The sequence below is a fragment of the Protopterus annectens genome, chromosome 11.part0, assembly GCF_019279795.1.
Source record: "Protopterus annectens isolate FY-2018-M chromosome 11.part0, PAN1.0, whole genome shotgun sequence".
Taxonomy (NCBI): Eukaryota; Metazoa; Chordata; order Ceratodontiformes; family Protopteridae; genus Protopterus; species Protopterus annectens.
This window is the reverse complement of record NC_056745.1, coordinates 702,704,690-702,710,689: the sequence shown is the minus strand read 5'-3', so window position 1 is coordinate 702,710,689 and position 6,000 is coordinate 702,704,690.

The window sequence follows — 6,000 nt, the reverse complement described above, 5'->3', positions numbered from 1 at the left end:
CCTATAAACTAGTATAGTATTCTAATATGCTCTTAAATGGTGTCTTCTCTTTCTCTACAGTTTTCTTATCAATGTCAAACAGTCCTGTAGGAAGCCTACCATACAAAAGTTCAAAAGGGTAAACTTAGTTGAAACAAATAGCATCTAATGGATTGTAAACATTAAGAAAGGTAACAAATGGCCCTGGTTTTTACCATCTGCATTAATAACTTTCCTTAACATGGATATTGGTGTTTTGTTGAACTTTTCTATTAATCCATTGGTCTGAAAACTGATGTTTTCAACTGTTTGACTTTAAATCAGGGACATAACTGATGCAGTACCACTGACATAAGGGGAATACCTCAGTCAGCAAATATCTCTTTAGGGGTACCCACTATGATGAATAACAGCACCACTTCTGTGGCAATACGCTTAAATTAGCTTTGCATAATGACACAGCTTCTGGAAACTTTGTAGGATAGGACACTGTCAATGGTATGTACCGATACCCACTGCTAAATTTTATTACTAGCAACAACATTTTTATAGCAATTTCATTCAAATTGCACCTCTTTGATAGGCATTTGGATTAATAGCTTCATATATTCATGGATGTAATGCAGCTTTCTGGCATTCTGGAAAAGAAGCACAAACGTTATCTGGCCCAATAGAGCAGAGGGATAAAACTCTAGTTTCACCAGTGTTCAAATGATGGCATGAACTCTTGAGGGGCTGTACAGAGAATGACAGAAGTGAGAGGCCAATGTCAGGGAGTGAGATAACTTAGGCTAACTGTAGTACCAGTACCAAGAGATGGGCAGGCACAGAACTGCAAGCAGTATACTGCTTTGTTGAGAGGTTGCACATTACTGCAAGTATGTATGCACCTCCTGAAAGCTTCTATGAGATGGGGGGGGGGTCAGGGCATGTTCTCCAGCAACAGTATGATGCCAAAGTCCTCAAGCTCCTCACTGGCCTCAGGCATGGGATGGGTTGAGCCCAAGGGAGGCAAAGTCAGATCTGTAGACCTGGTGAAAGAGCAGAGGCACTGATGACAGCTGATGGTTGGTTGTGAGGAGGGGGGCAAACAAAAAGCACAGTTTTCTAGATCTTCCATAATTCCTGGCCAGTAAAATCTGGCTATTACTCTTGCTTTAGTTTTGCCCATCTCCAGGTGACCTCCTAACATGTGACTATAAATTAGTTTCATTGCTGATATCATACAAGATTTTGGCACTAATAACATCGTGTAGAATTGCTTATCTCTCTTTACTTACTCTACATAAGAAGTGGTGTTTCAATTCCAAATAGGGCTAAGAAGTAATAGAGCTATCCTGTTCATTGTCTTCCCTACAACACTGAGTATTTTCTCTTGACTTACTTAAGCATCATCTTCACATTGTGTTTGTTTAAAGTTTATGTGGCTTAGTTGAAAATCTACTAAATGATGGATACCATCTTCACTGGCAAGCCTTGAGGTGGAAGGCATAACTTTCATGCCAAAAAACAGAAATGTTGCAGTTTATTCTATATGTTTCCTAGCAAAGAGTAATTCTAGACAAAACTGACCTACTGATTTACTTTTTCTGTGATTTGTACTCTTGATTACTCTCCTTTCCTTTAAGTTGTACCCCTATTTTATTATGAAGGGGATACCACATTCTTGTTTTCTTCTCCTTTTCTTTCTCCGTGTTGCTCTCCCTCTGCAAAGAATATCCCAGAACAACAAAATGTCAGTGATCCAAGCACAAGTATAGCTTCTAAACCAATAAAACAAAAACACTCTGAAGAAGTCTTATGTAGCTGAAAGATGTCAGGGATTCATTTTTAATTGCATTAGTCTTGTGAGTGTGTACAAGTATTCTGGTGCAAAGCTTATCTTCTGTTTTTCTGCTTCTTACAGAAATCTGTTGCTTAGAGCATACCTTTACCCAAGTTTTTTGCATACTGGTAGAAAGAAGCTCAGAACCCTGTATTTTCCTACTTGTCTCAGTTTCAGTACTCACTTTGTTCTGAGTGTTCTCAGTTACCTTTCCTTCTTCATCTATATTTGTTTCAGTTTGTCTAACTTTTTTTGTAAAACTCTATGCTGACATATATTGTACTGATTCTTACTTCAGGGTTTTCTATCAGTTCACCTTCAGTCCTGTACTTGTTTTTCCTGTATCTTTGGGGCAGATTTCTGATAAAAGAGAATATCTTTTTTACTAACTATAACCAATTCAATCCATGTTTGTAGTTTATATGCTAACTTTTCTCATGTTTGTGAATATAGACTTCTCTGAATGTAACTGCCTTGCTGTCCTCCCATTCTTAAACTGAATGGATAAATGGAGATGCTATTCTACCTCTTTACTGTTAAGTATGTCAGCTGCCAGTCTGTGTTTATGGATTTACCCTCCTCCCACATTTTCCATTGTGCTTTAACATGTGGAAAATCTTCTATTAATATTACAGCATTAATTAAATGAAAATTTTCAGCAGCAGAATGTACAGGTTTTTCAAGAACTGTGTGAATTTCTACACACTAGGCAGTAGTCTTTTCTGCCACTACAAATGCATAACACCTTTACTTTTTTGTTCTTACTAACGTCAAGTTTACATATCAGCAGACTGCTGAGAAGGCTATTCATGATTCCAGAGTCTAGCAGGGCTTGAACCCTTCCATCTAGAAAAACATTGCACTTCACCAGTTTTGTTGCAATGTAACAGCACAATTTTGTTTGTGTCTTTTGGCTTTTCCCGGTTAGGGGTCGCCACAGTGGAACTCCGGTCCGCTAATGATTGGTAGTTGATTTTAACGTGCCGAGTTACCAGCCCTGACGCACAACCTTCAACGAAGGTACGCCCATTCACGCATGTCTCAATGCAGAAGACGCTCTAGCTGAGAATCAAACCGGACAGCGTCTTACTGTGAGGCGACAACGCTACCGCAGCACCAACCATCGCAATGTAACAGCACAATGCTGACTCAATTATCCTTGGCAAGTTTAATTTTTGCATACATTTCAGTTTTCACATCTCTGCTACTATCACTTTGCAATTCTATTTTTATATTGCAAGGCAAATCTCATTTAAAAATCTCTAGTGCTAAAAATGTCAACATTTTAATTTATTGTTATCAGGTTCTAGCCATAACTTTAAAATATATTTTAAATCATGCATATGTACACTAACCAGCTTGTTAGTATTCATAGTCAAGTTATCCATGTTTAAGTCTCATTTAGTCATTTATTACACTATTTTTTTTTCTATAAACAACGTTACTGTTAAATTTCTGTATAATCTGATGCTTTAATCTGTAGTGGGATCACAGCAGCAGCAGGACTGTGAATTCTGCTCCAGGATTTGTGCTTCAATGCTTTTTATATTTGTATATACCCACTTAAAGTTGTATTCCAGTACCTTTCTGGTTACTTTGCTATTGTTTTTCCCCTATTCTTTGAGTCTGTCCCAGCCCCCAGTGAGACATTAAACTAAAAGTAGGGTTACCACCTTTTCAAATGCCCAAAGCGGGACATTTATTGTAGAAACATGATATTTTGCAAGATAAAACACACCAATGGCCATTTCAAAGTACAGAACTTAACATTTTGGCCAAATAAAAGCTCATTATTTTAGCATGTGAGTTGCTTATGGTATTTCATATAACATTTAGGTGTTCCAGATACAAAACAACTGCTTTATGCAACTATTAAAGAAAATGTAAGAAATATTTTTGTCATAAAATCTCAGGATATTTGCAATTCTTTTAGCTTTCTACTCAAGACACAACTTCCCAAAGAAGGACTGTCCCTCGCAAAGAGGGACAGGTGATAACCCAAGCAAATAGTGTCTGAAATTCTAACCATATAACTAGAGCTCCAGCATGGCTATATCTGATTAGATATGTCTTTAGGAAGTCTGCTACATTTAGCAAAGAACTACATCCACCTAGGATCTTTTGTTCAAGACTCCTGAGAGGTGTAGAAAGCCCCAGAGTTTGAGATATAAGCTTTTCATCAAAAAGGAAAGAAAAAAAGCTTTTATTTAAATTCTGCTTAAATATTTTAAGTTGCACTTATACTGACCTATGACTTATACTGAGTGACCCATGATACTTTTTGGTACTTCTCTGCTTTTTGTCCTTGTTTTAGCCAAAAAACTTATCTGTTTGCATTTTTAGTCTGTTCTTGGACCTTAGCCTTTCTGTTTATTTTGCTACTGTTTCTCTCTGTTGTTTGAGTCTGCCCCAACCCTCACTGAGACATTAATCTAAACGTTTCTGAAATTCTAACAATGGGACTAGAACTACATTTTGAAAAAGACTGTCTCTGACTTCTGCCCCATGGTAATCTGATTCCAGAGTCTAGTAGGGCTTGAACCCTTCCATCTAGAAAAACACTGCACTTCACCAGTTTTGTTGCAATGTAACAGCACAATGCTGACTCAATTATCCTTGGCAAGTTTCATTTTTAGCATACATTTCAATTTTCACATCTCTGCTAATAGTATTTTATTCAGTATTAGTAACGCATTTGAAACAAAAGATGGAGCATTTGTTACTGCCAATTTAGACACAGAAGCAGAAAATTCAGAATTAGACAATGCATCATTAATGAATAAGTTTTCAACTAATAACACTAGCTTATCAGAGTTCACCTGATCACTTTGCAATTCCATTTTTTATATTGCAAGGCAAATCTCATTTAAAAATCTCTAGTGCTAAAAATGTCAACATTTTAATTTATTGTTGTTATCAGGTTCTAGCCATAACTTAAAAATATATTTTAAATCATGCATATGTACACTAACCAGCTTGTTAGTATTCAGAGTCAAGTTATCCATGTTTAAGCCTCATTTAGTCATTTATTACAGTATTTTTTTTCTATAAACAACATTACTGTTAAATTTCTGTATAATCTGGTGATTTAATCTGTAGTAGGATCACAGCAGCAGCAGGATTGTGAATTCTGCTCCAGGATTTGTGCTTCAGTGCTTTTTATATTTGTACATACCCACTTAAAGTTGTATTCCGGTACCTTTCTGTTTACTTTGCTATTGTTTTTCCCCTATTCTTTGTCTGTCCCAGCACCCAGTGAGACATTAAACTAAAAGTAGGGTTATCACCTTTTCAAATGCCCAAAGTGGGGCATTTATTTTAGAAACACATGATATTTTACAAGATAAAACACACCAATGGCCATTTCAAAGTACAGAACTTCACATTTTGGCCAAATAAAAGCTCAATCTTTTAGCATTTGAGTTGCTTATGGTATTTCATAGATGTTCCAGATACAAAACAACTGCTTTATGCAACTATTAAAGAAAATGTAAGAAATATTTTTTCCTAAAATCTCAGGATATTTGCAATTTTTTTAGCTTTCTACTCAAGACACAACTCCCCAAAGAAAGACTGTCCCTCGCAAAGAGGGACACGTGATAACCCTAGCAAACAGTGTCTGAATTTCTAACCATATGACTAGAGCTCCAGCATGGCTATATCTGATTAGATATGTCTTTAGGAAGTCTGCTACATTTAGCAAAGAACTACATCCACCTAGGATCTTTTGTTCAAGACTCTGAGAGGCGTAGAAAGACCCAGAGTTTGAGATACAAGCTTTTCATCAAAAAGGAAGGGGAAAAAAAGCTTTTATTTTAATTCTGCTTAAATATTTTAAGTTGCACTTATACTGTGAGTGACCCATGATACGTTTTGGTACTTCTCTGCTTTTTGTCCTTTTTTTTAGCCAAACAAAACTTATCTGTTTGCATTTTTAGTCTGTTCTTGGACCTTAGCCTTTCTGTTTATTTTGCTACTGTTTCTCCCTGTTGTTTGAGTCTACCCCAACCCTCACTGAGATATTAATCTAAAAGTTTCTGAAATTCTAACAATAGGACTAGAATTACATCTTGAAAAAGACAGTGTCTCTGATTTCTGCCCCATGGTAATCTGACTTCCAAAGCCCTTCCGTCCCAACCCTCTTTCGTTTCTACTGTCTGTTGTGTAGACTAAGTACTTTCCCACCCATTGTTTTC